The sequence below is a fragment of the Lissotriton helveticus genome, chromosome 1_1 (assembly GCF_964261635.1).
Source record: "Lissotriton helveticus chromosome 1_1, aLisHel1.1, whole genome shotgun sequence".
Taxonomy (NCBI): Eukaryota; Metazoa; Chordata; class Amphibia; order Caudata; family Salamandridae; genus Lissotriton; species Lissotriton helveticus.
In genome coordinates, this window is record NC_136057.1 from 603,530,137 (window position 1) to 603,550,402 (window position 20,266).

Genomic DNA, 20,266 nt, shown 5'->3' on the forward strand with positions numbered 1-20,266 from the left:
ATCTCAGCTATCTCTCCAACAGATACCTAAATCACCAGAGTTAGACTGACATGTTTGTGATGTCCTCACAATTGCAGGCAGGCAAAGAACTCAGAAGTCTCTGCCTTAGCCTCATCAGATATTTCAAAATGCACCACCCCCGGAACACCAAAGCATGGCTCCTCTTTCAGTGGCACTGGCCTCTCAAAACAAGCATTGGCACTGGTGGTCAGTGTCCTTCAGTCATGTGCTGCACCAGTGGGTTCTGTTTTGTTGCTGTGTTTCCTTGGATTGTTGCAGGTTTGTTCGTCCTCCTTCCCTGCAGTTCCAAGAAACGGCCAGTAGATGGCAGGGTTTCTTTCTTTTGCTTCAGCCTTTGAAGCTATGTGTTCTGTTCGTGTGGGGCCTTCCATTGCGTCTCAGTAGGCTTGGGTCTAAACAGCGCCTCCTCGGGTAAGTCCTTTGTCCCCCTTATTTATTAGATTGTTTGATGGTGGCAGGCTGCCTTCTATCTCTTCTTGTGCCACATATGATGGGGCGCTTTGCTACAACTACTTTGTAGGCACTGCAGCGCTTCCCTCTGTCGGAGCAGCTTCTTTCCCCCACGTCATCGGTGCCGCCCGGGATCACACAGCTCTGCGGGGCTTTTGCACACACTCCTCTTCGCCCTCCCCCGCCGCGGCAGCCAGACACTGTTCATTTAGCTCTGTGCGCGGGGAGGAGGGGGCGCTGTAACCGGGACCAGAGATTGCTTGCTCTGTGGCAGGCCAGGGGGCCTGTTCAATCACGCGGGTGGGCTCCGCTTTGATTTTCACTCTTCAGCCCATCCATGGGGGAGCTCACGCTGGGCACGGGAGGTGCGTGGTAGGCTCCCGGTCACCTCGCGGTGGGGGCAGTTATTTGCGGCCCGGTTGTGGCCGATGCGGGTGGGCTCCACTTGGCCTCCACACAGTGAGGTTCATGCTGTCGCGGCCGGCACAGGCGGACTCTGGTCGGTCCGCTGATCTCCCTTGGGGTACTCCCACGGCAGGGCGGCTCACGGCAGGCTCGAGAGGTGCGGGTAGGCTCCCGGTTACAATAGGTTGCGTTGCGGGGCTCCGTCCTGCCCGCAGGCTTCTCGGCACATCACGCCTCAGTACGGGGGTGCCCTCTGCGCGGGCAGCTCTCTCCCCCATTTCTCCACCGGCAAGCAGTGGCTGCACACGCGGAAAAGACCCGCCTCATCACCATTGTAATGTTGGGCCCTAGGCCCGCATTAGGTAAATGAGGTGGACACGGACACCAGGATAGTGGGCTAGTTAATGGGCCACGAGCACGTGCCTCGGCCCCCTTTATTGACCGTGTCACTTGACTCGTGACACCGGTGGTGGGTGGGTTTATAGTGTGGGTTACAACTTCCAAAAGACTAGAACATGTCCAGCAGGACACCACACCCTGCAGGACGGTTTCACAGGCATGGAGCGACCCGTGAATTGGAACACCAAAGCACACGAAAGAAGTGAACCCCAACATAGAAATAACTGGCTTTATTGCATTGCATGGGTAGTAGGACGTCTCCTTATGCGTTTCAGCCATTATTTCTGGCTTTGCTCAAATGTATGTGTGAGAAAGGCCAGATGTATGTATGAGCTAACAAAACAGTTCAAATGATGAAGGGTGCACTGATTAGCTGGTGCTTATGGCAAGGCTGGACTAATTCTCGAACATATGTTTGTCACCAAGTTTCAAAATATTACTCAGCACTCTGCAGAGGGTTTTATTTTTCTTTAATAATTAAGAAATCTTTACTCCACCTACGTGTTTAGACCAAACTGGTCTTGATCACGGTACAATGTGATAAAGTAGGCCATTTTTGCTTTTCTCTTTTTATACCAAACTCCCACGTTGCCTATTAAGAGGCATTGTGGGATAAGTAGTTTTTATCTGTAATCACATATATTTACAAATATATTTACAGTTATCTTTCTATGTTAATACCTGTAACTACACTCAGTGTCTGCTTGGTTCAATCTTAGGTTGTGGTGCACTAAGCCCGAGAAGAGTTCATCTTTAGGTTTCAATAGTGGCTGAAAGGGGGCACTAAGTCCACAATAGCAACACAACCTAAGATTGAACTAAGCAGAAACTGAGTCGAAATACAGATATTAACATGATAAAAAGAGTTATGAATGCAAATGTGGGTAACTACTCCCAAGTATTACAACAATAATATAACGGCATGTAATTCAAAATGACCATAAGACTCTTAGCATGTCATAAAACTCACACTCTGAGATAAGTAGAAATGTGGAAACCACTCGAAAAAGCAACCAATGATGTTATAAAAATATTTGTAAATATATTTGTAAATATATGTGATTACAGATAAAAATTACCTATCCCACAATGCCTCTTAATAGGCAACGTGGGAGTTTGGTATAACAAGAGAAAAGCAAAGATGGACTACTGCCATGCACTGTTTAATGTAATATTTTTATTTGGAGTTTGGACAAAAACAAACTTTTAAACCAATTTTCCATGTTCCTGAGTACTCTGAGTATCATGAAGATGTTGGTAACTGCGATGATCGCACCTTTTAATTATAAAGTGCAAAACACACATATGCACACATTTTACTGTATTTTAAACACAAGTTTATTAGGGCACTGTTTAAAATCATATTTTTCAAGTTAGTTTGTATAAAATTCACCTTTAAAATTGATCTTCCAAGTTCAAGATCACAATGGGTATCATGAATACGTTGATTCCCGTGATGGTACACAGGGGGCCACGCAGGTGGTTGCGGCGATGTGGCGCATATCGTGCACAATCTAAAAACTTTATTTTGGACACATAACTTGTGTCACTAATACCCACATTTGCAAAACATGGGGTCAGAGTATCTCTACCATGACCCCACATGTTACTTTCCCAAAAAGTTTCAGCCCCAGGAACCATACCCGGTATGTAAAATGTCAGCTGCAACTTTCTGTTTAGGTTGCGGCCAGCCAATCACAGCATTCTCGTTGGCATGCTTTTGCAATTCACCTCGAACACGTCTTGATGTAACCATGAGCACCACAAAACTGCTGGAACTTTCTGTTAAAGTTGCGTCCAACCAATCAGGGCATCCACGTTGGCGCACACATTGTTGTGATTTAACCACGATGACCGTGAAACCGACACGAAATATCCGAGACCTGAGCTATTACTAGACTGTTTCGGACTTAATTTCCCAAGAGATACTTAACAGATTGGCACGGAATAACAAAAAGCACAATCTGCGTAACAGCACTTACTATTCTACCAAATTTGGTGTAACTCCTTCCCGTGTATATATATATATTACCTACTGGCAATAGCCAGTAGGTATATATAGTTAGGATTGTTTTCCATAGGGAAATCGCAACATTCTATTGGGAATAACTTTGGCGCCGGTTGAGGAATCTTCCTGAACCTTTCCTTAACTTTGCCTCGCAGCGCTTCGCTCCTTCCCTGAAAATTTGGGGGGGATTCGTCAAGCGGGGGCCAAGATAAAAGGGGGGTCCCAAAACGTGTTTTCCCCATGTTCATTTCCATAGGGCGGTTGGACTCACTTTTAGCCCGAACGGCTGAATGGTTTTCCACCAAACTTGGCAAAATTGTAGGGACTGGTAGCCCGATGTGCCTTTGCTATGTCTCAAGATATGTGCTCCAGTGGTTTTTATGAAAATTAACTTTGAAAAAATATATATTGGGCTACATTGGGCTATATATATGTTAGAGCCCAAATGTAGCCCAATGTAGCCCAATGTAGCCCAATGTAGCCCAAAGATGGCCACCAGAGACAAAAAAAAACAAATGTAGCCCAAATATCAGCCAGATGTAGCCCAACTATAGCCCAATGACAGAATGTCCCAGAGTGTTCTAAAGAACAACTAGAGCGCTAACAGTCTTACTTATGACAAAAGTATGGCACACCTGAAGTCATCTTGATTGGAATAAAGTGTTAACACTGAAAACATTTAATTTGCAAAGGAACAAAATGAGGGGGTTCATTTTTCCATAGAAATTATGATTAGTGCTTCAGAAAGAAAAATTAGGGCACATTTTGAGTGACTTCTCATATCCTCTTATATTTCATTAAAAGAATTCTGATATGCAGTCTCCCAAGATGGCCACCAGACACAAAAGAGCCCAAATGTAGCCCAAATATCAGCCAGATGTAGCCCAACTATCGCCCAATGATAGAATGTCCCAGAGTGTTCTAAAGAACAACTAGAACGCTAACAGTCTTACTAATGACAAAAGTATGGCACACCTGAAGTCATCTTGATTGGAATAAAGTGGTAACACTTAATACATTTAATTTGAAAAGGAACAAAATGAGGGGTTTCATTTTGCTATAGAAATTTTATATATATTCACTGAAAAAACCATAGGTTACACACCAGTTATAGTTAGGAATTAGCATTTAAAAAACCTTTGAAATTCACTGAAAAACCATAGGTTTCACACCAGTTATAGTTAGCTGGAAATTTTACTCGCATAAAACCATTGAAATTCCCACGTTATAGTTAGTTGGACTCACTATAACTTGCACGTCTGCAATGCACTGCTGATGACGTCACATATTACATCACTCATGCATATATTTAAATATTTAAACATTACTCGCTAATACATGTATTCACTAAGATACACTTAATAAGCCAGTTAACCAATCAATTTTTTTTTAAAAAACACTAAAAAAACCATAGGTTTCAGGCCTTATATAGTTAGGAATTAGCATTTAAAAAACCTTTGGAATTCACCGAAAAAACCATAGGTTTCAGGCATTATATAGTTAGGAATTAGCATTTAAAAAACCTTTGAAATTCACTGAAAAAACCATAGGTTTCAGGCCTTATATAGTTAGGAATTAGCATTTAAAAAAACCTTTGAAATTCACTGAAAATCCATAGGTTTCATGAGTTATATAGTTAGAAATTAGTTTTTAAAAAACCTTTGAAATTCACTCAAAAAACTATAAGTTTTAGTGGTGTTATAGTTAGCTGGACATTTTACTCATACAAAACCAATGAAATTGCTCCTATATAGTTAGTTGTACTAACTATATTTCGCGCACCCGCAATCCACTGCTGCTGATGTCACATATTAGATCATTCATGACATGGTCAGTGACATCACTGATGACATCTCATATGAGATGTAGGGGGCCTAATTTTTACCAATTCGGAAAATTTACCGAATCGGTAAATTTACCGATTGGTTAAAATACCGAATCGGTATATTTACCAATTCGCAAAATCCAGATGTAGCTGGCACTTCAAATAGTGCCACAGGCCCTTTAGGAGTTGGTATTTACCACCCAATCCTATTGGGTGGTAAAATACCGAATTCCAGTGTACATGCACATCTGTGCATGTACACCTATGCCATGTGACACACAGACATGCCCTTAGGGCATGTCTGTGTGCCACATGGCACACAAGCCTGCAATTGGGGTGCTACAGGGTGTCAAAGTGACACCCCGTTCCCACTGCCAGGATTCGGTATTTACCGAATCGGTATTTCCCATTGATTCCTATGGGCTTCAAGGCCCATAGGAATCAATGGGAAATACCGATTCGGTATTTACCGAATCGGTAAATACCGAATCTTACAGAATCGGTAATTGAAAAATAAGAATTACCTACATCTGCCTACTTCCTATTTACCTACTCTTAAATACCGAATCGGTATGATTCGGTATTTAAGAGTAGGTAAGTCGGAATTACCTACATCTGGCCCTAGATTTCAGTGTTGGAGTATATGAACGACTATACGTGAGAGTAAGTTATTTGAAGAGTGGGATTATAAATAAGTTTCTGCTTCTATCAGTGATTGTATAAGACAGTAAATATGTGTTAGTACCTGTATAAATAAGTGATGTGGTATGTCTATAAATAACGGAGTTGGTGTGCATAACTGTATGCATGAGTAAATGGGTATGTGATTGATTCTTTGCATTACTGACTAGGTGTGTGAGTAACTCTATGGATGAGTGGCAGAGTGTGACTGCATGTATACATGCATGAGTGCATATTATAGTCCTGTATTGATGAGTAACTCCAGTCATGTATAATGACTGGATGTGTGTGTAGACCTAGGAAATAGTGAGTGGTATGTAGTATATGGCATTCTTCTGTGTATGGTTTCAAAAATAGAAGCCTGCATTTTAGAATGGGTGTATCAAAGTTTATATTAGGGCATCAGTATGTGCATCAGATTATCACGTGGATGATGTCATCAGTGATGTCATAAGTGATGTCATTTGAAATGTCATCAGTGATGTCACTTTCTCTGGTTTTATATGAGTCAAATGTCAAACCAACTATAACGTCCCTGAAACCTATGGTTTTTTCAGTGAATTTCTAAGGTTTTTTAAATGCTAATTCCTAAATATGCAGTCTGTAAAACCTATGTTTTTTTCAGTGAATTTCAAAAGTTTTTAAAATGCTAATTTCTAAGTATAATGTACCTGAAACCTATGTTTTTTTCAATTAATTTCAAACATTTTTTAAATATTGAACTACTATTGTGTATTTGTCATTAGTAGTTTTTTCTAACTTTTCAACTACATAAATAAACTGCAAAAGTGCTATGTAACATAATACATTTCACAAATTACAATGCATTTTTAAATAATACAAAACAATTTAACAATCAGATAACAATTTTTTCCTTTTTTTTGCTGTCATCAGCTACTATTTAACTTCACTATTCACAGTGATGTCAGTGTAGTTTCATCATTAACAGCAGGGAAAAAACAATCAACTACATTATTAAAAAAAAAAGATAATTTTCCCAATATAATACAAAATGAACACAAATAACTCATTCAATACTACTTCAAATGTTCAAATCTTACCTTTACTTCATAGTTTCTCTGCACATGTTCCCAATACACCAGATAATCTATCAAAATTTCGCTTTGAAAGCATCCAGTATGAATTCCTTAAAGATATTACATAGTTTCTCTGCACATTTTCCCAATACACCAGATAATGTATCAAAAATTTTGCTTTGAAAGCATTCAGTATGAATTCCTTAAAGATCTATACACCTTCCCATTGAAGCCGAATGGTGTATCTAAAATCTTTGTTTCAGAACATTTAAGTATGGGTTGGGTAATTTATAAGGTAATCTCGGTTTCATTTCCAAGTGTGTATCGTTGCAGTGACTCCATCCATTATTACACTTTAAATACACTGTATAATGTCCAGTTGTAGTGGTACTTCCAGCATGGAAAACAATAGCAACTGTTGCAAAAGTTCTTCCAGAAATAGAAACTTGATTAGCGACAACTTTTTAAAGTTGATTTCCACTTTTCTTCCATTTGGTCGACAGCGTTGCATTACTATAATCAAATATTTTCCATATCTTTGTAGGCATAATGTAGATAGCATTCTTGATTTACATCGAGAACATATCATCTCATGATCAGCTTCTTTTACTAATTTGGAAAATGGTGCAGATTTGCAGTCAGGTATTGTTAAATATAAAAATCGTTCTCTGTCAACTATTGTCCTTGAAGATAATAAACACTCTTCACATTTATGTTCCCATTTGTAACTGAGTCCAAATGATCTCTCAATCTGAATTCCTTCATCTTCTAGTGCTCCAAGCATAACCATCAGAAATTCTTGTGCATCTTGCTGTATGTTAGCACTGAACGTTAAAGATCCAGTACATGTATACAACAGTTGACGAATACCAGAAGCAGAATGGATCTTACTTCTATTAGTTCTCAATTCTTGAAATAAAGTGTAAAGTGCAGGACATAACGCTTTTTCCTGACTTCCCATAATTTCACCACAAACATCTTCAAGATAAAATATAACATTTAGAATACCATTACCAGAAGCATTTTCAAATTGGTATCCAACTACATCATCACTTGTTTGTATTTTCTGCTTCTTTACATCTTTTTTTCTGTTGATTTTCTTTCTGTTTTTCAACCATAGTTCACTCTTCAACATGTTTGCATTTTGAACACACATCATGTTTCTCATAAATAGGATATTCACCTAAATGGGGAGCATAAAGCCTTCTCAAACGATTATATTCTCTTACACAATTACCATCAGCACTAACCTTGTTCTCATCAAAATCAATTAAATACAAACCAGACAATGTTGTAACTCGAGATAATGCAACATATACCATTCCCTCTTTAAACACAGTTCTTCCAACATTTACCAAAGCATTATCTACATTTGAACCTTGTGATTTGTGAATAGTTATTGCATGTGCTAAACAGAAGAAAAACTGTTTTCTACGAACATACAAGGCTTTTACAAGCAAAAAACATGAAGCGGAATGTTGAAACTGTCTTACCTCTGCAATCTGATCAAATTTAACTTTCAAAAATTCAATTCCATTTCTATTTTGATATGTCACAAAATCAACAACTTTCCCTATTGCTCCATTCACTAAACCTTCTTCTACATTCAGATTACGCTTCAAAATTACCCAACAGTTTAAACATACATCTACATTTTTTTCTATGCCAGCAGTTTTTGATACAGACTTTTCCAAAGAATCCAATTTAGTCTGTAGTTTTTCTGAAAGAACAATTGTTATTCCTTGATACTCGATTTTATCAATAGCTTCAATGTGAACTATTTCTTGATTTTCCAATTTCCTAAGCACTCTATTAAATGTATAACACTCTTCCACTGTAGGCATTAAGCAAACTATAGACTTTTTTCTTTCATTTTCGTGTACATTACTTCTGCTGGTGGGTTTTCATTTCTAAACAAGTTCTTTAGTAGACGACTTTGAAAAGCTTGTTTACCACGTTTGCTTAGAACACCAATTCTTACATCTTTTTAAATATTTCCATAATCTTCATCTCTTGCTTGTTGCATATTCTGAGTGAGATCTTTATATTCAAAACGTAACCACAGATTCACATTTCCAATACTTCCCAAAGATTTCTTAGTGTCTTCATGTAGAAGAGTTTTAAACACGGGTTCTCCTTTTACAGGGGTTAGTTGTAGTAGATCTCCAAATACAATTAAAGGTTTTCCCCCAAAGAGAACGTCGTAATCTGTTTTCAATACCTGTTGCGTTCTTAAGTGTACAAAAGCAAGCATTAAGTTTGAGACCATGCTCACCTCATCAATAATTAAAAGTTACATTTTCTTCAGCAATCTTGACACTTTATAAGAAGCTTCTCCAGACAACTTCTGACATTCTAATTTATTGTCATGCTCAACTGATAACATTAATAATCTATGCAAAGTAACTCCTTTAATATTGTATGCAGCTAATCCAGCTGGAGCTGTTACCACACAGCATAAATATGAACCTGTAGTTTTTTGAAGATAACTGGTCAAAACTTTAATTAAAAAGCTTTTACCTGTCCCAGCTTGACCACTGATGTACATCAGAAGAGGTTTAAAAGATGAACACAGACATTCTTTTTTCCATGCAACAAACCATGTTCTGTCCGTTCTCTCACTTGCACATATATTTCTTTCTGTTCAACATTTAATTGTTCTTCTAACTTTTCCAATGTAGTATTCTCCTTGTGTGCTTGTTGCATTGATATTTCAACTTCATGCATAGCAATCGCTGCTTTATTTTCCAGCATTTGTTGTCCAAGGGGATCTTGACTACATGGACCACTACTTTGACTACCTTGAGAACTTTCATGAGCTATTTCAGCTATAATAGTCTTTTCCTGTTCAACTTCATCATTCAACATTATTAAATATGTAGAGAAAATTGGGCATCCAATGCTATCTTTACATACAAGCATTAAAAGAACCTTCATAGCAGTCAAACTCTCCAAGTAATTCACTTTCACTACGCCATGGTTTAAACAGTTGCAGAAGTGCTAAACAGTAAAATTCTCGCTTAACTGGAGTTTCACAACTAAGGCCCCCATTAGGATGATGGGTGGACTTTGTCCGCCCGCCATCCCATCGGAAAAAGGGACCGCCCTCCTTAAGGGCGGGGGTCCCGATGGTGGCATTAGGATGCGCCTGCCACAGTGGCAGGCGCATCCCTCATTTTTTACATTGTGGCGGACGGTGCTCTCTGCATCGCCCGCCACAATGTTAAAAATGCATGCATGCATTTGCATACACGAAGCGGCAGGCACAGCGCGGTGCCTGCTGCTTCATGTAAGCAAATGCTGGGGGGTACCACAGGTACCCCCCGTGTGCAACCCCCACCTCTCCTTAGAGTGAAGACCGCCTGCCTTTCCGTTGCGGCCTCGCCGCCACAGAAAGGCATCTCAAAAAGCCAATCATAATATGGATGGTGGTGTCTAATAGACACCGCCACCATATTAATCCTTTTTTACCCCGGCCGCAAGGTGACCGGGAAGGAAAAGCGGCGGACGGTATTTCCGTCAGCCGCGGTCCCCCCGTCATACTAATATGGCTGGGGGGAATTCAGGTGCGGATGGCGGGCGGATTGCCCCCGCCAGGCCAGCGGTGGCTACAGTCAGCCTGGCGGGGGCATTCCACCCGCCATCTTAATTGGCCCCTAAGTTTCTCGTGGTTTATAAGATTACCCTTTGTATGTTTTACTAAACAACCATGACATCCAACTACTGCAAACTTTCCTTCTTTTAAATTCTGTTTAACATTTCTTTTGAAGCTGTAATGTTGAAGTACTTCATACAGACATAGCTGTTCCAGATATTGACTCCTTTTCGGATAGTATGTGTCCAACATATTAGTTTTAAGAATGTCTGTACTGTCTGGCTTATTTGCTGCTAATTGTTCAATTTCTTCGAATGATTTCAACACTCTATTTCATTTACAGGCAAGACCTAACCTTACCCAAATGATTCCTCGTGACTTTGAATATAAACTTGAAGAGCACAAGTGTTCTGAATATTCATATGATCCAATTTCTCAGTGGGAAAGCATTTTCAAACTAAAACTGTACATTTTTTTGCTAAGGCTTGTGCAATTTCTTCCCACATTTGTTTCATCTGTTTTTTCAGATTTTGTTATGTACAATGTAACATAACGTGCAACAACAATTGAGTTATCTGCAACATACTAGATGTCAATGTTCGCATTCCACATTTTTAAAATGACTGGATTTTAGTCATTGGTATACTTCGACACTTGAATGAATTTACTCTTCCTTTAGAAATGACTGGACGGGGAAAACCAAACCGACATTTGGTGTAAAATTTTCCTTTACACTTGTATTTTCTTCTGAAATACTTTCAACAACAATGACTTTGGAAACGTAAAACTTGCTGTCTCAAGCTTCTATCTCCTCCTTCTCTTGGAATCTCAAATGTCACATACTGTTCGATGAACGACAATACTGTTTCATCAGAATCATTTCCAAATTTAGGTGCATCCTTGATCCATAGTAGCATATGTATATGAGGTGCACCTCTTGCTTGATACTCCTTTCTCCAAAAGAAATCAGTAACTTCTCCAAGAGGTGGATTCTTTTTATTACAGATAAAAGACATCATAGCTTGGAACTTATGATTAAAATATCTGAACACATTAGCAGGATCCAATGAACACAGTTCACCAGGAGTCTTTATTTCAAAAGGTTTACATTGAAATTCGCTTCTCTTAGAAACTCAAGCAAATCTTTCCATGCATACTCTTCACAGCTAAGTGTGACAAACCATGTTGGTGTACCTAAGTTCCGTAACATACACTTGAGTTCTCCATGACGACGACACCAATACTCATTTGTTCCACGTTGACATGCCATCAAATTCATTAACTGTGTTTCTAAATTTTCATCTGTTTCTTGAACTTTCTCCGCAAATACTTTCGCAGAAAGAAGTGATTGATGAACTCCAGTTTTAAGTATATGATTCACTGCATACGCGAGAGAAGACAGTTCACTTTCAAACAAAAGTTAAAATATGTATGGAATGCACTGTCAAAATCTAGGATCTTCAGAATATAATCTTGTTAACCGATATTCTGAAGCTGGAATCTGTACAGGTCGGTCAACATATCGTCCACCTTCTCCAGTAGGAAACAACTGTGGAAAACAACGAGCTTCTAAGCTTTTCTCCCATACACTCATTGGAGTTCCCTGTGCTTTTTTCATTTGAAATAACTCAATGCTTCTTCCTATCACTTCTTTTGAATGCAAAGGACATATTGTGTAATGTTCATAAATGTCTTCAGTCCTTGTTTTGTCCACTTTCTCTATTTGACCACTTGAAATGTCAGATTCATCTTCTAAACATATTACACGTTCATCCACATTTACATTTTTGTAATAAATATTGTTCTCTATAAGATATAAGGTAGCCTTTACAACTTTATTAACATCCACAAATTCTTGCCATATTTTCTGACTCTTTGCTGGTACACCATTTACTAAAATAACTACTGCCTCATTTTCCTCTTTCTCTCCAGCAATAGTTTCACTGTGTTTCTTAAACTCCAAAGGTAAGTACACCACTCTTCCTTTCAGCCCTCTTTGCAAGTCTGTTGGTGGCAGTTTAACTGTTTTAGGCTCCATCCGAATTATAGGTTGAAAAGGAGGAACAGATTGAATTAGAACCGACTCATATGTATTCAATTTGGCGAGCTCCTCCGGAATAGCTACTAATTTCAAATTATTATGTAATGCTCTAGCAGGCATTTTGTTCTCTTCTAATTTGTTGTAACAATATTTACATATACTTTGATCACTACCTAACTCAAATCGACCTTCAACAAACAAGTAAGTTGCAAATTAAGCATGGGCGGATTTTGCGAATTGGCAAACCGCGAACTTGCGTATTTACGGATTCGCAATCCGCAAAATCCGCGAATTTGCGATTTTTTTTTTTGTGTTCGCAAGGGTTTCTGCCAGTTCGCGAGGGTTGTGTACCAGTTCGCAATTGCGAACTTACTTGTCGGCTCGCAACGGCCGCGACTATGTTGTTTCTACGTCTGGTTCATCATCACAGGTTCACAGCACCCTCTGTTTCACCACTGCCACCCTCTGGTACACCCATGCCACCCTCTGGTACATCACTTCCACCCTCTGGTTGGTTTATCACTGTAGATTATGGGGGTGAAAAAAAGCAAGCACACCTGCCCTGCTTCAACTGACATGAATTAATTTGGGGTTGATTAATGTGTCACTGAATTTAAACTTCCAGTCTGGCTGGCACCTGCTTCCTTATCTGTAATTTGCTTTCTGTTGCAGTGTAATTTTTTTAACAGGACCTTTGTTGTATACTTGTAGCTATTCTCTGAGCCTGCTGTGAGAGTCAGAGCAGGGTCATAGAATAGTTGCAAGTAGGCAAATGAACTCTGAAGGGGCCCCTCAGGAAGCACTACAGGGAAAGGTTACTAATGATAAGATTGAACTTTTGCACCTGCTGAGTGCCTTCAGTTTTGCAAAAATCCAAATATCCAGCAGCATCCACAAAAAGTAACCCTTCCAGGTCAAGATCCAAATCAAAGTGACCAGCACATGAAGAAAGCACTGGGAGGAGCCTGCTGGACAGGAACAGGAAGTTGGAGACTGTGGGGCACTTCCTTCCTCCCACCCCCCCCCCCCCAAATGGACTCCTTGCAAAGAAAAAGTGCAGGCAAATGTCAACCTGAGGAGTTATTCTGATAAAAATCATAATTTTCAAGGTTTATGCTGCCTGCTGGTGGATTTCTTGTGCGAAATTGCAAATTTTGCAATCTCGCAATTGCGAGATTGTCGCTGCCCGCCGCATCTACGTGTTCGCAAGTGTTTACTCCCGCGAAATTGTATAGTATTCTAGATGGCAAGTGCGACCAAGCAAAAAATCCGCTTCGCACGGATTTTACGAATTTTCGGCAAGTTCGCGAGAGTTTGCGGATTGCGAATTTGCCGAAAATCCGCAAAATCCACGAGCGGAACGGATTTTACGCCCATGCTTATTGCAAATTCTTCCCACTTAACATTGTTCTCCTTTTCACTTTTCAAATACAAATCAACATTCCTACTTTGACTTTTATAATGAGTATGTCGACAACAAACACAAACCTAGGGGCCGATTAGGATTGCGGCTTTTCCGCATCCTCCGGGCCGGCGGAAGTGTCCGCCGGCCTGGAGGATGCGGAAAAACCGCTGCGGAGCCTTCAAAGACCCCCCGCCAGATTAGGATGGCTGGGGGGTCAGGAAGACCGTCCGCCGCTTTTCCGCCGCGGTCGACTTACGACCGCGGCGGAAAAGCTCTAACATGGCTGGCAGTGTCTAACAGACACCGCCAGCCATATTAGGATGGGGCAGAACACATGCCTTTCCGCGGTGGCTTCTCCGCCATGGAAAGGCATACAGTGTTTTCTTTGGGGGCCCGTTGCGGGCCCCCAGGGTGAAGGGGGGTAGGGGGTGCACATGGGGGGTACCTATAGTACCCCCCTGCATTTGCAAGCACAAAGCATCAGGCGCCGCACGGTGCCTGCCGCTTTGTGAATGCAAATGCGAAGCATGCATATTTAACCTTGCGGCGGGTGCTGCTTCAAGCAGCACCCGCTGCAATGTTAAATATTGAGGAAGTGACCGCCAGGGTGGCGGTCACATCCTAATTGCACTGGAGGGAACGCCGCAACCCCTGCAGACGATCCCTCCACCTCGGGGGTCGCAGACGGACGCAGGTCCGTCCGCGATCCTAATCGCCCCATAGTTTGGTATTTCAGAGCACACTACATGAAACTTTCCAATTTCTTCTTCAAACTGATCAGTGCTAATCATTTTCTCATCTCCTCCAACATCTGTAATTGTCAAACTTTCACTTTCTATGAACTGCACTTCTGAACCAAAGTATCGCATTTCAATATCATCACACTTTTTTGAACATCTGATAAAGAACCATATAAAAGACTTGTATTCAGTTCACTTAAACTTAATGCCGGACTTTTTACATAGTACAGTTTCTTTACAAGCTTTTGCATTTCTGAATGGTGTACTGCTAACATCCTCAAATGATGAAAAACACTTTTAAAACTTTTCTTGAAAGACAAGCCAGAGAATGCCCATACTTCTCAGTATATTTTCTTACATTACATGGATTTAGTCCTTGTAACAACTTAATCTTCTGTTTTATACTTTTCTGAGTATATTCTCGTAGCAAATTTCGTATTATATCAATGGGTTCTTGTCGAATACTACAAATACTACTATAGCTCCACTTATACACAGGAGCTTGTGGATGTTTCCCTTACACTTCTTCAGCTATTAACTCTTCTGCACTTTTACTAACCATTTCCTCCTTTGGAAGAGGACAACCATCCTGATCTTCATAGCAACAGCCTCCAGTGTCAACTGCAAATGATAATCTATTTTCTTTAAGGAAGTAACTATCCTTATTAAAAAAAGGCTCAGTAGTAGAAGTATGTCTCCAATGTCCAGTAAAGATTTTACAAAACTTGGTTCTGTTCACAAGTCTCTTTTTTCTACTCTTATCTTTCAATACTTTGACTATTTAATGCAATAATTTCATTCTCTGTAAAATCAAAATGAAAACCTTCTGTTTTAAATTGATAGCAATATCCACTATACTTTCAATACGCTGCTTCTCTTTGAATTGCAACATGTTTCTTTTATATTTGCAGCATGTTTTCATTAAATTCTGAATCACTCAAGATCGAAAAAGTCTGACCAATTTCTTGAAATTGCTTTTGTCTCCGAGCAGCAGATACTATTTCTTTATCATGTTTCCTTTTCCTCGTATTTGAAATTGAACTCTGCTTACTTGAAAAATTCTTCTTTTTGCTTTGTGTGATCTTTTTTTTCATTACATGTTCGTAATATTTTTTTCAAAAGTTGTCTTCTACTTTTAGTAGAACAAACTGTTTCTGTACTACTCACATTTTTTCTACTTGAAGATTTTTTCTTTTACTCAAATATATATTTTTCTTTTCTTTTCTTTTTCTATCACTTCTTCTGGGCATTTCTGAATTTGGATCCAAATGAAATAGTTTTCTGAAAAACAAAAAATAGATTCAATTGTTTTTCACGTTTGTTGACTACGTTAAAATAATAACATACAATTACAAAGCTTCCACTAATGACTTCAAGACCCAGTGCTGCAAGGTGATGGAGCACTAGGATGACAAGTAGTGCCATGGAACATACAGCAAGTATTTATTTAATTATTTACATACTCCTTTACAATTTATATATAACAGCACTACCTCATACTTTTTACCTCTCCGCCATGCCCCACCACCCAACAACACTTTCTCTGCAACCCACTGCAGACAATTTTATAAATAGTATTTTTTTAAATTGTAATCTATGTACTTAGGATGATATTATCAACCAAACAGCACACAAAAAAAATTCCATTATTAGCCTAACAATTTCATCTACAACTTCGCAAACATAACACTTTACCCAGGACTTTAAGTGGGGGGATGTCTGTGAGGATCTGACCACTAGCACTTTATTTTTGGGGGTCTCGAAACGGGTCTTTATAGGGCTCTATTTTCAGGCCTCACAAACGTAATACTTTTTTTTATTACACAGCAGTGACACTGTGAGAGCAAGCACATTGCTCACTACTTAGAAGTGCAGACATCATGCCAAGTGACTCACATTGTAGGAGAAGGGAAATCCTTTAAAGAGAACCATTTTCTCCCAGGATTTCCCTTCTTTTTTTGAAATGCAGGATCAACATCATCGTGGGGTGATTAGCAGACAGACCAAAAGGCGCGCAACGCCCATTGCCCCGGACTTCCCGAGCGCACTCACTGAGCCGCACCCGAGTACCTCACAGGTATTGTAATTGTCATTTTTTTGTAAAGGAGACTCTGTTCTTATTTACACCTTTTTACAGCTCCTACATCCCCTTCTGTCTATTGATGAAAGAATTAGGCTCCCTCGAAATTTTGCTCTGGTTTGGCTTCTGTAAATGACCACAAGCAGGCAACTCCAGTACAAACCTGTTCTCACCTTACACACAGTCTTGTTTTAGTGCTACGAAAACACACACTTTGCCTGCCTCACTTAGTTCTCACACCCCCTCTTTAATATGAACATAAAAGCTTTCCAATTACTTTTTTATTCATATACTGAGCTTCACATGGAAATATAGAACTCAAGGTTCTCACCACCTCAAATTAGCTCTCTGGTACACTTTCTCAAATGTAAGAAGTATAGGTATTCAGTATCTGTCAGTAAAAGCCACTTTAAAACAGTGTACCTATATACAACTCGACAAAATGTTATGTTTCTAATTTAAAGTCTTACACTTAAAAGCTCCTTTACATTTCTTTAGCTAGATGTACCTTTGTTTAAAACACCACCAGAGAAGGGTGGTGAAGTATGCTCCACAAAGAGCAACTTAAAGCTTTGTTATTCTTTATAAAAAAATATGCCTGTCAATTAACCCTGGGCGAAGGACTTCGCTACGCCCACGAAGAGGGCTTAGTGTTGCCTACTTCGCTCTTTGCAGAGTAGGTGAAGCAGGCAACACTACGCCCACTCTTTGGGCGTAGCGAAGTTGCCCGCCACCCGCCTCCCTCCCTCCTTCCCGAACATACCTACTTTTGCTAAATGGGCACATTTCTTGCGAGAAATGCGCATGCGCGGGCGGCCGCGCATGCGCATTGGTTAGCAGGCGGCGGCGTGAACGAGCAGAGGGAGCCCCGGGACGCCGCGGACAAGGTAAGTGCCGTTTATTTATTTTTATGTGCCCATTTAACAAAAGTAGGTATGTAGGGGAGGGGGGCATGCGGCGCGTACTGGGACTACGCAAAGTGCGCAGGTGGGCGTAGTTTCTCGCCCACTTTGCGTAGCTTCGCGTAGCCCCACTACGCACACTACGCCCAGGGTTACTATCAATGCTTTTCGCAAGCCTTTTTGATGCCTTAAGAGGGTGGGTGGATGAGTATAATATGTCGTATTTAGGATCGGGGTGGACGATGCACGGAAATAAGAACGAATAGTTGAATAAAGGGGGAGTGGATGCATGGCCAGATGCATCAATGTATAGATACATAGATGGATATATCAATGTATGGATGGATGGAAGGATGAATGAATGCAGGGACCAGTACGAAAGACGGGTGGGCTGATAGATGCTTAGGATTGGTTCTGGGACAGATGTATCTATGCATATATAGGCGTATGGCTGCATGAATGGCACAGTGCTTACTATAGGCAAGTGCGCTCCTAGATGCTTAGGATAAGCAAAGGAACAGATGTATGTATGCCTATAAGTAGGAATATATGGATCAATTAAAAGATGGTTGAATGGCGCAGTGCTTAGGATGGATGGATACAGCGCTTTAATTGGGTCGGATCTGAGGACCGGCACTTATTTTCAGGGATCCTCCAAACGGCTCTCAATCACGATCTATTTTTGGCCCTCTCAAAGGTAGTCAATTCTTTTCATTACACTGCAGTGAGAGCATGCATATCGATGTACGCATGCTAATTTTGCTCACTACTGAGAACTGGAGACATCACGCTAGGTTACCCACATTATAGAAGGAAGGGAAATCCTTTAAAGACTGTTTTTTTCCCAACGTAGGACAATTGGAGAGGATTTTCTAAAGCACACAATGATAATTATCTTGATTTAGACCACGACCCAACTTGCATAGCCCACACCCCTTTAAGAGCTTTGCCCCCCCTTTTTCTCCCACTTAGAACCCTAACTACACCATAGTCACAAAGAAACAGTGTAAGCTTCCATTGGAATCTACAATGGCACCAAGTTTCAAAATTTTCCATCTACCACAGTACAAGAGTGTCTATCAGCACGAAGAATTCTTATCCACAGAAATGATGTGTAATTTGTGTGCCTGTCTGTTGGAACACTCATCACCAAAAGGTATTAGAACATGGGAATTTGCCAGAAAAACATATATCATACCATAAAGCGATTCATAAATGGACACACTGCCACTGCATCGCCCTCTTCCCCTTCCTTCCTTAACCTTAGAAAATCAAAGAAAGAGCCACACCAAACCTAGTAGACACACTATAGCAATACAGGAACTTAATTTCAACAACTGTCTGCCGGAACATTCATGAACAAAGCCTATTAAAACATGCAAATATGCGGGCAAAACATATACCATGCCATAGGGCACCTTCAGTAGCTCGACATCTGCACGTTGCTAAATTCTGTGTTTTAATCAGCAACATAACCACCTCCCCCATACCCATCCCCTTCCTTTCTTAACCATACGAAATCAAACAGTAACCCCCACCATTCCTAGTAGCGCCACCATACCCATACACAGGCTTAATATGTGCCGGAACACTTATCAATAAAAAGTATTCAAACAGGCAAATTGGCGGGAAAAACATAAAGCATCCCATAGCACGGTTGATAAATGGGCCCAGTGAAACTACATTACCTTTAATAACTATACATGACCACGTTACAAATGTCTGTCTTATAATCAGCAGCATACGCACCTCCCCACTCCTACCCATACCAATGCGTAACCTTACGAAATCAAACAACGAGCCCCAGCACTCCTGTTACCGCCATTATAGCCATACATAGACTTAATGTTAACAGGTGTCAGCCGGAACGCTCATCAGCAAAAGCTTAAAAATCTGCAATTTTGCAACTCAAACATACACCATACCATAAGACGGTTTATAAATAGTCACAGTACCACTACACATCCTCATCAACCGCCCTTGCTTAACTTTACGCGTTAAAAGAAAGAGCCCCAGCAAACGTAGAAGCGCCACTATAGCCATACAGAGGCTTAATTTCAACAGATGTCTCCTAAAACACTCCTCAGCAAAACGTATTAATCCATGCAAATTTGCGACTAAAACATATCCCATGCCATACGGTGCTTTATGAGTGTTCCCAGTGGTACTATATCACCTTTAGTAGCTCCTCATCCGAACGTTACTATATTCCGTGTTTTAATCAGCTACATAACCACCTCCCCCACACCCACCCCGCCCTTGGTTAACCGTACGAAATCAAACAGAAACCCCCACCATTACCAGTAATGCCATTATACCCATATACAACGTTAATTTTAACAAGTGTCTGCCAGAACAAAAAGTATTCAAACATCCGAATTGGAGGGTAAAACATAAACCTGCTGTACCTCATTTTCAAAACCTTACAGTCCTATAAAGATGACAAACTACACTTCTTCTTTGTGAAATATTCCTAAACATATATAAAGTACTTATTTAACAACAGCGCAAATTTTTGCATATTTTATAACCAATATCAAACACCACACTTTACTAACACTATATTACTTTGAAATAAAAAATACTTTCAAAATTAAAATCATCACCTCAAATACTTAATCACTACTACAGAACACATAACACACCTTGTTCATTTCTAACTAACCTTTGTAGTTGT